The sequence below is a fragment of the Peromyscus maniculatus genome, chromosome 14 (genome assembly GCF_049852395.1).
Source record: "Peromyscus maniculatus bairdii isolate BWxNUB_F1_BW_parent chromosome 14, HU_Pman_BW_mat_3.1, whole genome shotgun sequence".
In the NCBI taxonomy this organism is placed as follows: domain Eukaryota; kingdom Metazoa; phylum Chordata; class Mammalia; order Rodentia; family Cricetidae; genus Peromyscus; species Peromyscus maniculatus.
In genome coordinates this window covers 18,999,948-19,018,495 of record NC_134865.1, presented here as the reverse complement: position 1 = coordinate 19,018,495, position 18,548 = coordinate 18,999,948, and the positions used below count along the sequence as shown (strand labels likewise).

The window sequence follows — 18,548 nt, the reverse complement described above, 5'->3', positions numbered from 1 at the left end:
GCAAATCAGATGGAGTATAGACCAGAAGCTGTCAGGCCTTCCAGCACTTGTAGACCTTCCTCACAGATCTCACCAACTGCAGCTGCCAGCCAACTACAGTTGTCAGAGTAGGTCTCTAAGGATCAGGGTTTCATTCTCTTTCTGTTCGACCTTTTCCTCTTGTTCAGACAAGTCCTCAGCACTTTTTGCAAGACCTTTTCTCCTGACACCTTGATCTGGATTCCCTTGACCTGATGAATCAAGCAAATTCAATGATCACTGCACATCTCTCTGCTCACAGGACCCATCAAGTCACTGTGCATGCTTCCCACATTAGGGTCTGGAAATGGCCATGTTGGCAGAGAGGGTGGGCCTGTCCAGTCACATGACCTTCTGCTCTCACTTTGCTTTTTAAAGAGTTTCTGACTAATGTCCAATATTCAGGATGACCTTGGAGATATTCCTGCTTCAACTTCCAGAGACTTGAAATTGTAGGCACATGCCACACAAAGATGGCGCACTGTAATCCTAGCACATGGTAGGCAGAGGCAGACAGATCTCTGTGAGTTCCAGGTCAGCCTGGTCTACAAAGCAAGTGTCAGAACAGCCAGAGCTACACAGAGAAATCCTGTCTCAAGAGAAAAAACAAAAAAAAAACAAAAACCCAAACAAACAAACAATCTCTCCAGTCCCTTCTTAAAAATACAACGACCGGGGCTGGAGAGATGGCTCAGTGGTTAAGAGCACTGACTGCTCTTCCAGAGGACCCGGGTTCAATTCCCAGCACCCACATGACAGCTCACAACTGTCTGAAACTCCAGTTCCTGGAGATCTGACACTGTTATACCAATGCACATAAAATAAAGTTAATAAATTATTTTAAAAAAAAAAATACGACCACGTGATACAACAATCGTACCTCTTGGCTTAATCCAGAAATGAAAACATAGTCTCAGTCAGACATCTGTACAAGTTCACAGCAGCACTGTTCACAAAAGCTAAGTAGAAGAAGCAATTCAAATGTCCACCAACAGATTAACGTGTGTGTGTGTGTGTGTGTGTGTGTGTGTGTGAACATATACAATGGAATATTATTCCACTATGGTAACACAGGTCTGTGATCCTAGCACTTGAAAACAGATCAAAAGTTCAAGGTCATCCTCAGCTACAAAGTCAATTCAAGGCCAGCCTGGGCTACATGAGAATCTGTCACACACATGTGTGAAGTAGGAAGGGAGGGAGGAAGGGAGAGAGAACACAGTAATAAAAGGAAATTTTGGCAAATGACACAACACATGGTTGAACCTTGAGGACAGTGTAAGTACAAGGGAGTCACAAGAAAAATACGGTGCCGTATACTTACATGATGCATCTAGAGTGGTCAGATTTACGCAGACACAGCACATTAGAAAACTAATTCAGAAACAGAAAGTAGAATGAGGGATGGCAGGAGCTGGGGAGAAAGAGGAAATACTCCAGGGCTAGTTGTGTAACAGGATGAGATACTTATACCACCAAGCTGTGTATTTAGAATGATGGTGAATTTTGATAGGTTATGGGAGCATATGCATGTAATCCCATTCCTAGAGATGCAAGGGAATCATGAGTCCAAGACCAAACTTGGCTTCATGGACAGACCCTGTCTCAGAAAGCAAAAATAATCAAACAGTAACAATGATTCTTCTAAGGTTGGAATGTTTGGGCTTCTGATTAACTCATGACAAAACATGTCATTTTCCTGCCTTTTATTATAAAACAATTATTCCACATTAGAAATCAATTTAACTTTACTTAAATTTTATTTTTAAACTACCTATTATTAGTATCCTTAATATTAGTCCTCAACAATCAAAGGACTATTACTTGACATGAACATTAAATTCAAATGCAAACTGATGCAAGCAACAGTAATGATACAGATGGTCTGCAGTTCTGCACTAGACATATAATATTGATTTAATTCTCACATATACTCAGACTTCTTATACTGATTCAGCCAGCAAATGGTGAAGAGTTTCCATTACCTGATCACTCAGTCATTAGGAGATGTTTCCAAAGTTAAAAGTGAAATTCTCTTCCTGAAAAGTTAAAAATAAATCATCCAAAATGTTATCCCTCCAGAAACTACTTGTTGGTACTAAAGTATCTGTATACTGTTTAACATTGTTCCTAGGAACAAGATGATTCCAAAAGCCATTTAAAAAAATTACTCAGTTTTAGAAGAACTCCAATACTCTTTTCTTAGGAAAATTATAGAAAATTATAGAAAATCAAGTGAAGAAATAAGATACTGATCTCAGGTACACTAAACTAGACATCTAGACATACATATTGGAATCCCTACTTATCACTAACTAGCTCTTGTTAAATGTGAAGGCTGAATTGGTTGTCTTTTTAAGATACATTGACAACAGGGCTAGAAAGATGGCTTAGTGAGTACCACCAACCGACCACCTGAGTTTTGTCCTGGAACCCCTATGGTGGAAGGAGAGAACCAACTCCCAGGCTGTCTTTTGTCTGTCTGTCTGTCTGTGTCTGTCTTTGTCTCTGTCTCTCTCTCTCATACACACACACATACATACACACACATCCCCCCTCACCAGAGTACGTGCATGACCACATACATACACAAATAAATACATATAAAAACTTAATGATACGCTAACTAAATTCATCTTCTACAATTATGATTTTAGGATTGTATTGTGACATTTCCAATGTTGAAATGGTTAATTCATTTATACACATTAAGATCAAAACAGCCTTGTCAAAAATGCCTTAGTAATACCATCCACCCATCTTGAGGGTATACAACTTGAAAGCAAGGTAGAGACAGTTCAGCAAGTAGAGATACCTGTGAGCAGGCCTGATCCCAGGTCCCAACAGCGGGAGAGTTGTCCTTTCACACACACACACACACACACACACACACCCGTACGCACATGTAAAAATGTGTAACACTCTATGCCTGTATGAGTATCAATCTTTTTTCTTTGCTGTTTGGAGGCAGGGTTTCTCTGTGTGGCCCTGGCTGTTGTTGTCCTGGAACTCTCAGACCCACCTGTCTCCGCCTCCCAAGTGCTGGGATTAAAGGAGGGCACCAACACGCCCTGCCATCAAATACTCTAAAAAACAAAAACACACAACTTGAGAGAACTCTATTCTACAGCTTTCTCTTGAGAAGTACTAATTCATTATAGAAGAAAATCAGGTGTAATCATACATGCCTCTAATCCCAGGTTAAAGCAGAAAGATCAAAAGTTCAACGCCAACCTAAGATGGTTACACAGAGACTGTCTCAAAAAAAAAAAAAAAAAAAAAAAAAAAAAGTTTTGTTGTTGTTTTTAAAGGCCATGACTGGTGATAGAGACCCATTACCACCCACTGAAGAGGCTGCCACAGGAGAATCAGAGGTCAGGCCTGTCTGGGCTACAGAGTGAGTCCAAGGTCAGCCTGGGCACTTTAGTGACACCCTATCTCAGAATAAGAAGAGGACTGCAGCACTCGGGAGGCAGAGGCAGGCAGATCTCTGTGAGATCGAGACCAACCTGGGCTACCAAGTGAGTTCCAGGAAAGGTGCAAAGCTACACAGAGAAACCCTGTGTCTGGGGGGGGGGGGGGGGGGGGGAGAGGACTGAAATCAATCTCAATGGTAGAGCACCTCCCAGCACGCCTGAGGTCCTAGTTCAGTCCCCAGCCAGCACCAAAGAGGAGGGAGGTCAAAGGACAGGAGGGAAAGGAGAGGGGCAGGGAAGCTCGTCACTGGCTTTTGTTTTGTTCTCCTTAAATGAAAGGGTACCTAGCAGTCACAGTGATGTGGTGACCTATCTCCCTTCGGGAAGGAAGGATTCACTACTGCCCAGCTGCTGGGAGTGGTACCGGAGAGCAAACAGCTCTCAGCTGTCAATTCTCTTCCTTCAGGAACTCAATTGAGCCGCCTCCCCAAGTCACCTTCACCTAATGATTGTTCCAAACAGGGACATAGGGCCTAACCCTCTGCCCCAAATTAGGACATTTCTAAATCTCTGCCGACTGCAAAGCTCCTAAAGAGAGCCAACTGAACCTTCTGTCCACACTGTATTGCAGCCCCAAAGCCCCCGCACACCAAGCTGTATCTCGTTAGCTAAGGTACCAGAAGATGCCCAATTTCCAACCACTGGTGAGAAGGGCTTAAGAAAGCAGACTTGAAAACGAAGTGAGGTCACCAACAACCTGGCTTCCCAGCTGCCAATCACCATCAACGGTGTTGAACAGAACAGAGACCCTAGCAAAAGCAGAAATATAACCAACAAAACCTCCCCATGTGGGAACCCAGGTAGCTAGCTTCCCAGTGGAAGACAAGGCAAAAGCTGACAAGTCCTTTCTGTAAATGGCTACATGGGAAAGTCTTTTTATTTAGGCTTTGTACCATTTTGGTCTTCTTACTGGTTTTGCTTTATATCTCTTTAAATAAAAGAGGAAGAGCTGGGGAGATGGCTCAGCATTTGCTTCCAAGTTCTGTTCACAGTACCCACCTCTGGTGGCTCAATAACTCCAGCTCCCCAAGGCGACCCCCCAACACACACAGAGACTCTTAAAATAAATTTTTAAAAGTGAGTTACTAAAAATCCAGGCAGGTTCTAGAATGAGTTTAGATTAAAAGCCATATTTTGCCAACAGAGCTCTTCTCTAGAAAATTAAATATATGGAAAGCATTTTTGAAGTATGAGGAAAACAGTAATTGCAGAGAACCATGAAAAATTAATTTTTGTAAAAAGACAATTAATCCATTGAAAAAAATGTGACAAGAAGTGAAAGTAAATGGCCAGAAAGTTCTTCAGTTGCTCCAGACATTTCTCTCCTATAGCAAGAAGCCACCAAAGACAACCAGGATCAGAATAGTCACAAGAGTAGTAGATCAAAATTAAATCAAAATTTAATCTTGACTACAATCAAAATTAAATTCTCAACTTGGGTGGATCTGTTATGCCAAGGTTAGGACTCACATGGGAAAGGGGAAGTAACTGGAACCTGGAAAAATGGGTTGAGTGTGTGGGATGATTAACACGAAACTCTTCTATCCCCAGCATGTCTTCTTTTTCCGACATATTGTATTTTGACATCTTAAAACTTTTCTGGTTAGGGAGAATGCCCCTGTCAGAACTAGCCAATTCTTACAGACCTCAAAGACTCAGTGGAGAGCCTGCCTTCATACACAAACTAGACAGTCCTCATTCTGGGCCTGTAATGCCCAGAGAGGCAACCGGGCCTTAATCCCCTTAGAGGCAGCAGTGAGTCAACCCATTCCGTATTTTAGAACCTCCCAAAATGACTCAAATCAGTTCTAACCTACACCTGTCTTGCCCTTCTATGAAAAACCACAACAAAGGTTATGACCTAAACCTTTGCCCTCCCTTTCTATCCTGTACCTCTTAACTGCCCTGGAGAACCCTGAAAAGTACTGTTGTACCTTCTGTATGTAGGACCTGAAAATAAACTTTTTCTTGAGCCTCTCTCTCCTATATCTCCTGTGGCCTCATGAATGACCATTCCACCCAAAAAATACCAAATACCTATATTCTTATGAGCCCTCTAAGATGAAGAAGAAACTCTTACATCACTTATTCAGGGTTGGTGTTACTACAGATCCTAGTTTCACAGTAACATAGAAGGAATGTCAGTAGAAGTTGAAGTTAAGAAAACTGAAATTCAGTGTTCCATACAAGCAGTAAGAACACTAGCCAAAGAATAAAAGTGAACTACTCCTGTACTAGGGAAATTAACCAATCCAGGAATGTTTAAGTAATATATGTAGCTGGATGTTGGTAAATACAGCAACCTAGTGACACTCCACAGACGCTATGGGAACCAAAACCCACAATGACAGTGAAAATCAGAAGCCAGTAGATGGGGTAGAAGAGGCCTGGAACCCCTTCCAAGTACCTCTGCCAGAACCAGCAGGGCACACTCAGGAGGGATGTGGAAGGAAGGAGGATGGTGAGTGAGCCAGCCTCAAGTCTACCCAGTTCAACTTGGTCTCCCAAGTCTAAAGTTTTGTCACTCTCTGCCATGTCAGGTGCACTCCTGAAAACTCTACCAGCGTCCTTACATTACCTGATGCTGAACTTGTCCAATGCAAACAAGTTTTTTGTTTGTTTGCTTGCTTGTTTTGCCTCAAAAACCAGACAATTGTTGGACATCTTAGCTACAAGCTTAACTGCAATGAGATAGGTGTAGAGATTTGAAATACTGCAACATAGTCTGGGATTCTTTAAGACTATGCCACATAACTAGTACTTGGTGAAGAAAGATCTGAGAAAACCCCAAACTCTCATTACAGCTCAATCTCAGGATCCACACAAACAGGAAATGAGAGTTCCAGGGCAGCCTATAACCTATGAGGCACTGTCTTCAGAAAAGAAAAAAGGAAGAGGAAAAGTGATAGAAAGAAACCCAATAAATAAACTGACTCAAGAGCAGATACAAGCAGACAGAAGAATCAGACAATTTGAAATTTTGTACTCTGAGGCTCAAACAAATGAAGAAAAATTAACCCACAGAAACCTGTGGAACACAACTAAATAAGTCAATAAGTGAGAATAAAGAAGAGAGATGGCAGAAAAATGATTTGAAAAGACAGAAACTCTACTAAATGTGATGAAAAACAATTGTTCAATGAATTACAATAAAATAAACTCAGAAATTAACAATATGACACATCATAATCAAACTGTCAAAAGTCTGTGAAAAAGAGAAAAATCATGAAAACATCCAAAGAAAAGTGACTCATCACAGCTGAATTCCCACTGGAAACAAAGAAGGAAGGAAGTGTGAGGAATTCAAAGAGCTGAAAGAAGGACTGCCTGCTTGCCCAGAGTAGACTCAAGCCCTGACTATGAGAATAAAGACTAGGGCTGGAGAGACTGCTAAGTAAAGGCGACCACATTTCTCCTCCCAGAACCCACATCAATATGATATGAGAAAACTGATCCCATAAATTTACCCTCTGACCTATACACACAAGTTATGCCCAACACACACACACATACACCATACATACAGACACAGTAATAAAGAAAAATAATTTGGGCCAGGCGGTGGTGGTGGTGCACACCTTTAATCCCAGCACTTGGGAGGCAGAGGCAGGAGGATTTCTGTGAGTTAAAGGCCTGCCTGGTCTACAGAACGAGTAGCCAGGACAGCCACGGCTACACAGAGAGAAATCCCGTCTTGAAAAACCTGTGTGTGTGTGTGTGTGTGTGTGTGTGTGTGTGTGTGTGTGTGTGTGTGTGTGTGTGTTTATATCATATATATATATATATTTGACTGGGCAGGGTGGCATACACCTTTAATACCAGCAGTTGGGAGATAGAGGCAGGTGAATGAATCTTTGTGAATTTGAGGCTAGCCTGGTCTACAAAGAGTTCCAGGACAGATAGAGCTGTTACACAGAGAAACTCTGTCTCAGAAAAGCCAAAAACAGGAAACAAAGTTTAAGACTCCTGCTGGTCCGTATGAAGGCTGGGTGAGTGCACTGGTACATCCCTGCAGTCTGAATACTTGGGAGAAGGAAAGGGAAGACTGTGAATCTGGGCCCAACCAAGTTACTAGTTAAGTTCAACGTCAGTCTGAACAATTTAATGAGACCTCCATTTCAAAACAGAAAGTGAAGAGTTGAACTGGTTTTCTTCCTGACTTAAGAAGCAAGTTCATTAAACAATAATTAGAAATCTGCATTCAACATACGTAAATTGGAGAACAGCACAATGAACAAAGAAGGAAATAAAGCTTTACAGGAATATTTTATATTCAATTTTAATTAAACCAGTACTAACTGAAGTAGATTGCTGTAAATCAAAGTATTAATGTAATCTCCAGGACAACCACCAAGAAACTTACATATGCATGCCAACGTGGTGACTCACACCTGCAATTCAGCACTCAGGAAGCCTGAAGCATTAGGACTGGCCATGAGCTCAAGACTATCCCAAGCTACACATTAAATTACAGGGCAGCTTGGCTACATAGGGACTTCCAGGCTAGTCTGAGCTACAGTAGAACTCTGGTTCAACAAGAAAGAGAAGATGGGCTGGGCAGTGGTGGTGCTTGCCTTTAATCCCAGCACTTAGGAGGCAGAGGCAGCTGAATCTCTGGAGGCCAGCCAGCAAAGAGTTCCAGAACAGCCCGGGCTACACAGAGAAACCCTGTCTCAAAACCCAGCCCATCCACCCCCCAAAAAAAACGAAGGAAAGAAAAAAGAAATAAAGGAGATGAGTGGCGATCAAAGCAAGCATCTCTTCACTGTGTTTGCTGGGCCGTCTTCAGTGAGGAAGGAGAAGGAAAGAGGCTGCCAACAGCCTCATCACCCAAAGGGCTGCTTTCTTCTTTTCATCTTTGCTTTGTTTTTTTGAGATAGGGTCTCAAACTCACTGTGTAGCTAAGTCTCCTGTCTCCATCTCTCTAGTGTTAAATTATAGGCCTGTGTGGCATCACACCCAGTTATGAAGTAGTGAAGACTGAGTCCAGGGCTTTGCAAATGATAGACAAGCGCATTACTAACTCAGCTATATCCCAGCTTCAAAATTACCAAGAATTTTAATTTGCATTTTTCTGAATGTACGTTTTCTTGCAAAGGGTGGGGCAATACTAGCTACTGAATCTAAGCCCTCCTAAATGCTAGGCTCCAGCTCTGCCACTGAGTTACAGGCCCAGCTCTTTTCCCATGTACTTTTTTTTTTCTTCTGGTTTTTCGAGACCAAATTTCTCTGTGTAACCCTGGCTGTCCTGTACCTTGCTCTGTAGACCAGTCTGTCCTCAAACTCAGATCCACCTGCCTCTGCCCCCTCCCCTCACCATACTGGAATTAAAGGTGTGTGCCACCACACCCAGCTGTACTTAAAAAAACAAACTTGATTTACAGCACATAAAATGGAATATTTTCAGTTGAGCTAAGCACCACCTGTACTCACTAAACACCTCAAAAAAGTTACTCATTTTGAGGGGGAAAAAGATCTTGTGTTAAACCTAAACAGATTCATTCAATTGTGACTGAGATTTCTCTGACACTCCACTTCTCAGAAAGAAAAGGAGATATACATGATTTAAACCAGGAACACTGGGTGTCATCCTACACCACCTACACCACCACCACCGATACATTATCTCCACCCAGTGGACTTGCCCTAGTAAACAACACCAAAATTACTGTTTAATGAAATGCTCTCGGTAACTCTACTCATTTAACAATTATTTAGCAAAAGCCTATAATGTGCTATGTCCTTCCTCTCACAGCGGATATACAAGTGAAATAAATCATCTGATCCTTTCAAAGAACTTATAACCAACCTACTAGAGGAAAAAGACAACAAACTTACAATTACAAATTTTATGAAATGCCCAAAAGGAATTAACAAAGGGGGTTAAACAAGCCAAGCAGTGGTGGTGCCTGCCTTTAACCCCAGCACTCAGGGGGCAGAGGCAGGTGGATCTGAGTTCAAGGACAGACTGGTCTACAGAGGTGTTACAGAGTCTGGTTCCTATGGTGATATTTTATTTGACTGAAATGTGATTTTATTTGTATGTTAATAAATAAAGTTGCCTGGGGGTCAGAGCTAATAGCAAGTCATAGCAGAAGTCTGGCAGTGGTAGCACATGCCCTTAATCCGATCACATGGCAGTCAGAGGCTGTGTGTTTAAGAACATAGCCAGTTTGGAGACACACTCCTTTAATCTCAATACCAACCATAGAGACCTGGAGGTCTGTATAGACAGGTAGTGACGAGGAGGTCATGTGGTTGGGTTTACAACCAATGAGAAAGCAGAACAGAAGTCAATAAAAAGACAGACACACAGGAAGTAGGCCTCTGTCTCAAGGGAAGGACAGCAGCAGGTGGTAAGAAGGCGGTCTTGGTCTCAGCTTTAGGCTAATGCTTTGACCTCTGGGTCTTTGTTCAGAATTACATCTACAGGTTCCTACCTGTAGTGGTTTGAATGAGAATGGCCCCCTTAAACTCCTATTTGCATGCTTAGTCCCCAGCTGGTGAAGAGTTTGGAAGGATCAGGTGTGGCCGTGTTGGAGGGAATATGGTCTTGTTGGAGTGAGCTCTGGAGGTCTCAAAAGTCCACACCAGTCCTTTTGAAAAATTCTCTTTCAGATTTCAAGACTTACAAAGATTTTTTTTTTTTTAATTTTGCACACCTGTGTGCCTGCATGAGTTTATGTGTACCACAATTATGCAGTGCCTACAGAGACCAGAAGACAGCCCGGGACCCCCTGAACCAGAGTTACAGGTAGTTGTGAGCCACCAGATTATGGATGCTAGGAACCATAACATAGTTGCCCTACAAAAGCAATAAATAAGCACTCTTAACAGGTGAGCCATCTCTCCAGCCCCCCAATTTAGAATTTAATAGAACCAAAACATGGTTATTAGCTTTCAAAGATAAAGCATCTATGCCCTCTATTTAAAATCGAATTTAAATGCAATCCATAATAAAATAATAATGTAATATACAAATTTTTCAAATCTAAAAAAATTAAATAAACTCAGGGTAGGCTAGTTGGACTTGCTTGCCATGATAATATGCACTCCATTTTTATCTATTTATCTGTCATCTATCACACTGTAACTCAAACCTAGGTCTCATACATACTAGGTAAGTGCTCTATCTACCCTTAAGCTACACCTCTAGGCCTAAATTGTAAGTTTTTCACAACTTCTAATAATCATAAAAGCGCAATAGAGTGGAGTTTATTATGAAATACCAAAGCCTGTTACTCACTTTCAAGAAGAACAAAGCTAAACACAATTTGTGAAATTATAAACTCAACTGTCTAGCAATAGTGGACTAGTTAAACACCACAGCTGTTAGAAAATGTGAAGAAACACTCTATACTCCATCAGTAGGTTAGGAAAAGCATCTTCACGGAGGTAATAACCAGAATAGAAAGCATGACACCGCCTTGCCACCTGTTTACAACAAAGAAAGACTATACTCATATTTACTTGTCATCAGCCACACAGAGAAATATCAGAGAGACACACATTTACTAAAAGAAGCAGCTGCCAGGTGGGGATCAGGGTACAAGATCAGGCTGACAAGGCGGGTAGAAAGGCAGGAGAAACCTGGGGGACAGACATGAGAAGAAAAAGTAGCCCTTCACCCTAAAATCCAGCAGAAGCTGATTTCAACAACAGAGGAGAATTCTAGTACAATTAACAGCTAAGACCTTTCTCCCTTTCTAGACATAAACCTGAAATGTTTTGGAATTTCAACAAAAATTTACAGGGAAATGACAAGTACTTCAAGCCCTTGAGTAACTAACTCTAGGAACTTCTGGTTTTACCTTACCAGATAATTCCATCCAAGGCACTTCTAGAGCTGCCTCAGTATATCTCATCTACCAAAAGAGGAAAAAAAGGCGGGGTGGGGGTGTGGAGGTGGGAGGTGTGGGTGTCATATAACCTTTTGAGATGTAACTTGAGAGCCAACAAAATGGAATGTATGTCTAATGTTAAGACTATTATTTACAGGCTGGAGAGATGGTTCAGCAGTTAAGAACACTGGCTGATCTTCCAGAGGTCCTGAGTTCAATTCCCAGCAACCACATGGTGGCTCACAACCACCTGTAATGAGATTTGGCTCCCTCTTCTGGCCTGCAGGCATATATGCAGACAGAACACCATATATATAATAAATAAAATCTTTTTAAAAAATCAAAAGTTAAGACTATTAATTACTAAATCTCCCTTGAAGAGCCTGCACCTAGACTTGGAAGTCTTATTCCGCCCCCTACCCCCTCCCTTTAGAAACACTGAAAACGGGGCTGGAGAGATGGCTCAGAGGTTAAGAGCACTGGCTGTTCTTCCAGAGGTCTTGAGTTCAATTCCCAGCAACCACATGGTGGCTTACAACCATCTGTAATGAGATCTGGTGCCCTCTTCTGGCCTGCAAGCATGCATGTAGGCAGAACACTATACATAATAAGTAAATAAATGTTAAAAAAAAAAAAAAAAGGAACACTGAAACCACTTGGGTGTGTCTTACTTTCTTTTGAGCACCTTTCTCTTAATGCTCACATTTAAGCCTCTATTACAATATCTAATAAAATCTCCAATCCTTCTTCACTATACAAGCTAATCTTAAAATTGTTTTCAAAGTGAAGGCCATGTACCTAGGTTTGGCCTGAGTCAAAGGACCTAAAGTCTAGAAGAATCCAAGCTGCTTAGGGAGCAGCAGCATGAAGTTCTGTCTCTGTCCCCTCACCACAAAGAGTGTTGCTGTTTAAAATGTTGCTCTAGCTTTCAATTTGCTCAACAGCCGAGGATGATCTTGAACTTTTGTTCCTCCTGCTTCCACCTCCCAAATGCCAGGAATAAACCATCCATGTATCTCATCAGGCTTTACAGAGTTTAAAACGTCTTCACCAAGAATATTTAGAAAAACATTCTTACAAAGACCGTTGAAAGATGGCCCAGAGTGTTACTACCCACCTGCTCTCTTATCTTTTAAACTTTATCACACTAAACCTAACCATCAATCATTTGTTTTCAATTCTTTGCCCCCTAGGTGGTTCCAATGAATATAAAGTATTTACTTTGGAATAGTACTATGCTGGACTGGAGAGATGGCTCAGAGGTTAAGAGCACTGGCTGTTCTTCCAGAGGTCCTGAGTTCAATTCCCAGCAACCACATGGTGGCTCACAACCATCTGTAATGCCTGTAATGAGATCTGGTGCCCTCTTCTGGCCTGCAGACATCCATGCAGTAGAACGTTGTACACATAATAAATAAATAAACAAACAAGCAAACAAACAAATCTTTTTTTAAAAAAAGGAAGAAATAGTACTATGTTGATCAAGGTCAACTCAACAGCTCCTGGCATTACTGTCTACTAACTAATATGGAGCACATAATTTAACCTTCTATGTTTCCGTCTCTCTAAAACAGAGATGACCATTTACCTATCACACAGGATTGGTGTGTAAATTAGAGTGATTTTAACATAGAAAGCACTCATTAACAAGTACATGTAATGTTTTAGCCAAAGAATTAAATACAATATATTTCACTTAAACCCAGCAAAGTTCTACCACAACTGTGGTGATGTGAATGAGGACAGCCCCCACAAGCTCATAGATCTGAGTATTTGGTTCCCGGCTGAGGGACTCTATAGGGAGGACTAGGAGGTGGGGCCTTGTTGGAGGAGGTGTGTCTCTGGGAGTGCCAGGCCCAGTCTTGCTGTCTCTCTCAGCCTCCTATCTGCAGATCCTCCTATCTGCAGATCAGGATGTAAGCTCTCAAGCACTGCTCCAAAACATGCCTGCCTGTCGTCATGCTCCAGGCCATGATGGAAATGGACTATCTCAATGAAACTGTAAGACAGCCCCAATTAAAAGCATGTAAGATGACTTGGTCCTGGTGTCTCTTCACAGCAACAGGACAGAATCTACGACAACATTCAAAACCATTACATCTCCATTAACAAGTTGCTTCATGTGTCAGACAGAAAGTTTAAAATAACCACAAAAAAGTGTATTAAAATAACTTTTAAAAAGTGTACTAACTGCCAGGCAGTGGTGATGCACACCTTTAATCCCAGCACTCAGGAGGTAGAGGCAGGCAGATCTAGGTGAGTTCAAGGCCAGCCTGGTCTGTAGAGTGAGCTCTGTAGACCAAATTCCAGGACACAGAGAAACCCTGTCTTGAAAAATCAAAAACAAACAAACAAAAAAAGTATACTAAATTTGTGCAGGGCAAGTCACTGGAATTCCAGAGAAAGAATATACTGGTTATAATGCCATTAGAAGAAAGGAAGTTCAGAGACTGCAGACATGGACCATAAAAAAACATTAAAAAGCCTTTAATTGCACACCAATTTGTAAAGCAATTATCAAACAAGGATTTTCAAAACACATATTTAAGACTGATGATAATCAGCAGATAATTGAGCTTGCCACCGAGCCTATCAACCTGAGTTGGATCTCCAGGCCCTACATGGTGGAAGCAGAGAACCAACACCCAAAAGTTCTTCTCTGACCTAGACACATAAACCAAAGAAAACACACACACACACAGAATAAAACACAAAAATGTAGCTTCTATCTGAGACTACTAATCATAACAGCCAGGAATGGAATCTGAGATTATATCTCCTAAGTGACTTCTTAGGGAGATTACATCTGGGAGACACTAGAAGTCTCATTCTTACAATTAAGGATTTTACAAACATCTTTAAATCATATAATCGTTGTCTTTGATAGCAGCATTACCAAAAAGAGATTAATATTGTATGTTATATGAATGAACCTTAAACACCTATTATATTATTCCATGTATAAGAAATGCCCAAAATAAACCAAGGCATTCGCCTTTAATCCCAGTACTTGAGAGCCAGAGGCAAACAGATCTCTCAGTTTGAGGCCAGCCTGAGCTATATAGGGAGTTCCAGGATAGCCTGTCTCAAAGAAAAGAAATACCCAAAATCAAAACAGGCAAATCACCCAGAAAGCTTATTAGTGGTTACCAAAGCAAGGATGAAATTGGAACTGCAAGGATCCTCACAGAATGATGAAAATTTTCAGAAACCACACTGACTACTGCAGACCACGAACATACAACCCACATACAACCCACAGGACATACAATTTAAAAGAATGGATTTTATGTTGCATGGATTTTTATCTCAGTTTCCTAAGACTTTTTTAAAAAAATAAGAATGGTCAGCCAGGTAGTGGTGGCCTATGCCTTTAATCCCAGCCCTCAGGTGGGGGTGGGGGAGGTGGGGAGGGTACAGAGGCAGGCATCTCTGTGAGTTCAAGGACCTGGTCTACAATGCAAATTCCAGGACAGCTGGACAGTTACATAGAGAATGGTCTGGGGGAGGGGGGCAAATAAATAATTTTAACAAGTCTTTCTCTGTTCCCCCAGTCAGCTCCCAAATAATGACACAGAGACTTAGTATTAATTATGAAAGTGTGAGGCTAGATCACCTTAGCTAGCAGCTTTGAAGAATTTTGAGAAAACTGCAACAGAGGCATTCTAAGAGGCTGGATCACCTGAGCTACTTATCTTTATTGGTGTCTGATCCTTTTTTTTTTTTCTGAAAACACAAACTTTTAAAGGCAACATATATATCTGCATTAACACAAGTATGGAATGTGTAGTGTGTACAAGTCAGTTAAAGATGATTTTTTTCGTTTTATGTTTGATCAGGTAAAAGGCATCTGTTAACTTTCTTTGTTTGGACTGTATAATCAAACCTCTATCCATGCCATATGAAAGGATGGCATGTAATAATAAGTCATGAGGACTCTCCAGCCAAGATTTATCATGTCTCATCCAGTCTCAGAGTTGTTCCCATAGTAGAGGGATCAGCATATAGGTCACCTGTCCTGTAGCCTCTCTTGGTTTCTTTTCTTATGTCTATAGCCAAGATTTTTCAGGTCTCCCCCAATCAAACTTGATCTTCATTAATTTTAAAGAGAACCAGAACTTTTTGTTTCCTGTGAAAACAAAGGCATAGCCCTTCCCCCAATGCAACACATTTCCCAACTTCCATTTTGAAGCCAAGACATCTCTAAAGTATATAGGCTGGTTTAATTCAGCAGTCCCTTCCATAATCCAATGTTCACTCATCAGCATTCAAAAACTTCAAAGTCAACAACATACCACCATACAGGTTCCAGATGCCCTGTGTATTTCCCATTATTAAGTGGCTTTATCTATTACTTTACTCTTTCTTTAAAGACTTTACTTTAGGGGCTGAAGAGATAGCTAGGGGTTAAGTGCACTGCCTGCTCTTCCAGAAGTCCTGAGTTCAATTCCCAGCAATCACATGGTGGCTCACAACCACCTATAATGAGATCTCCTGCCCTCTTCTGGCAGAACACTGTATACATAATCAATAAATAAATCTTTGTTTGTTTATTTTGTTTTTCAAGACAGGGTTTCTCTGTGTAGCTTTAAGCCTTTCCTGGAACTCACTCTGTAGACCAGGCTGGCCTGGAACTCACAGAGATCCACCTGACTCTGCCTCCCGAGTGCTGGGATTAAAGGTTTGTGCCACCACCACCCGGCAATAAATAAATCTTAAAAAAAAAAAATTTTTTTAACTTTTTTTCTATGTTTATACCCATTTTCTTTTCTTTCTACAGCATCTAAGCACATTTTGAAGCATATTTTATCTGTTCAGAGGTTTTCTCCATCTGGATCTGACTTTCTGTATCCACACACTTGCAGTGTTCTCTGATTCATGACCCAAACCTCAAATTGCTAAGCGGTGGCCTGGCCACGGCTAGGCCCTCCTGCATGGCTCTGCTTAGGTGGCCTGACAATGGCTGGCTGGCTCCACCTGCTTCAGGTCCATGAGAGTGAAGGCCTCATGCCTGCAGAGCCCTGCTAGCCCGGTGAGGTCTACCAGCCTCAGCTCTGGTAGGCATTTTTACCTAGTCTCCCACCACCAAGTAGTAGCATGCCTGCAACTCTTAAACCCCATTTTCAGATGCTCAGTAGCAAGGCCTCTTAAAAGAGCTGTACACCGTGCCTACACAGGTCCTGTGTTGAATGCTCTAAGTAGCAAGCTTTCTTGTCAGGCTATCTTTGGACCACCAGCCTGCAAATAACTACACAGAGACTTATTATTAATTATGAAAGCTTGGCCTACAGCTTAGGCTTGTTCCTCACTAGTTCTCATACCTTAAATTAACCCATTTCTATTCATCTACATTTTATTACGTGGCTTTTTACATTGACATTTTGTTCGTTCTATATGTCCAACACCCTCCATACCACGTTGGTGTCTCCCCTGCACCTCAATTATCTCCTCCTTCCTCACTCTCCCTGGAAGTCCCACCTATACCCCTGCCTAGCTAATAATGGCCGTTCAGCTCTTTATTAAACCAATCACAGCAATATATTTTCACACAGTGTACAAACATCTCACAACAAATAATAATGTTGGTTCTTATAAATGACCATTCATTCCTAAGCCCTAACATCAACTAGCTGCTAATGCCACAAAAACAAAGCTAATGACTGACCATGTACCTTCTGGTCAAAGACCTTACCACTATCTGGAAAACTGGCTTGCCTTCCACACATCCCTCCCTCCAAGGACAGGAGAAAATAAAGTAACTCTGATCAAGCCCCTAGAGCCAACAAGTCAAGTTTTAAGGAAAGCAAGTAGAGCAATACAACAGGCTAAAACTTCAATACAAGGACAGTGCTCAACGAAACAATGGTCTGCCTCCTTCCCACTGTGTGTGTATGTTCGCATGCATGCATGCATGCATCCGTGAGTATATATGTGTATATGTATTCAAACACACACACACACACACACACACACACACACACACACACACACACACACAAAGGTTAGAAAACAGCTTACAGCAGCCTGTTCTCACCATTACTACAAGAGTCCAGAGAGTAAACGGAGATCATCAGGCATGGCAGCAAGTACTTTTACCAACTGAACCATCTCGCTGTCTAATTTCTTGAACAGAAATGACCAAGAGATAGAGATGGCCTCGGCCACAAGGTAGATACTGATTCAAAAGAACACCAAAGTTAACTAAGTTGGACATCTAAACAATATATTTGATAAAATCAAGGAGTTAATAATCTATCAACAATATGACATAGTAGTCACACTGCAGCTGTGTTTAACAGCCCTTATCTCTTAAAATATATATTGCTTTGTTTTGTTTTGTTCGAGACAGGCCCTCCCTTTTGCCCAGGTTAGCCTAGAACTCACTGGCTAATTAGGCTGGTCTCAAATTAACAATGATCCCCTCTTGTTCCAGCCTCCCAAATGTTAGGGTTACACAGATATGGACCAACACATAGGCTTTGTAATAAATAAAAAGTCATGGATGAAATTACATGTTTCTAAGATCTGCATCAAAATAATATGAGATAGTCACACAGTGGTGGCACATGACTTTAATCTTAGCACTCCCATTTCTCTAAATTAAGGGCCAGCCTGGTCTACAGAGGGAGTTCCAGGACAGCCAGGGCTACACAGAGAAACTCTGTCTCCAAATAGGTAAGTAAGTAGGTAGGTAGGTAGATAAAAATGAGATGAGGGCAAATTGATAGAAACAGTTAAAACAAGACTGATCAAGTAAAAGGATACACACACACACACACACACACACACACACACACACACACACACACAGCTCAGTTGGCAGAGGGCTTACACAGCATGCACAATGCCCTGGGTTCCATCCCCAGAACCACATATTAACCAGGTCTAGTGTTACACTCCTAAAAGCCCAATATTCTCAGGAGTTCATGATTATTCTTCTCTACACAGAGACAGGCCAGTGTGGGATACAAGAGAGCCTGTCTCAGGGGAGAAAGAGACTGATCATAGGAGCTATTCGTTAAGATGAGTAATAGTTTGTGAGGGATCACAAGATTATTTTTTAAACATATATTTGAAACACTCCATAATAAAATACTAAAGCAAGGTTATAACAATATAATTATGTTTATAATATAAAGGATAAACTTAAAAGACAGGCACCAGATAGAAGAAAATTTAAATTAGAATAGGGAATTCAGGTAAGAGGAGTCCT

The 18,548-nt window shown here is 41.3% G+C and overlaps 1 protein-coding gene across 5 annotated transcripts in view; it reads right to left on the bottom strand.

The window, feature by feature from the left end:
• Strn3 (striatin 3) overlaps positions 1–18,548 on the bottom strand; it is a 97,251-nt gene that overhangs the window by 63,530 nt on the left and 15,173 nt on the right. Inside the window, exon 1 of one of the 5 annotated variants that reach the window (XM_015994166.3) lies at positions 2,004–2,060. The exons of the other annotated variants lie outside the window; for them this stretch is intronic. The gene's annotated coding sequence lies outside the window, so the exon portion shown is untranslated. Of the gene's footprint in view, positions 1–2,003; positions 2,061–18,548 lie in introns of those variants that run through there. 5 annotated transcript variants of the gene reach the window in all.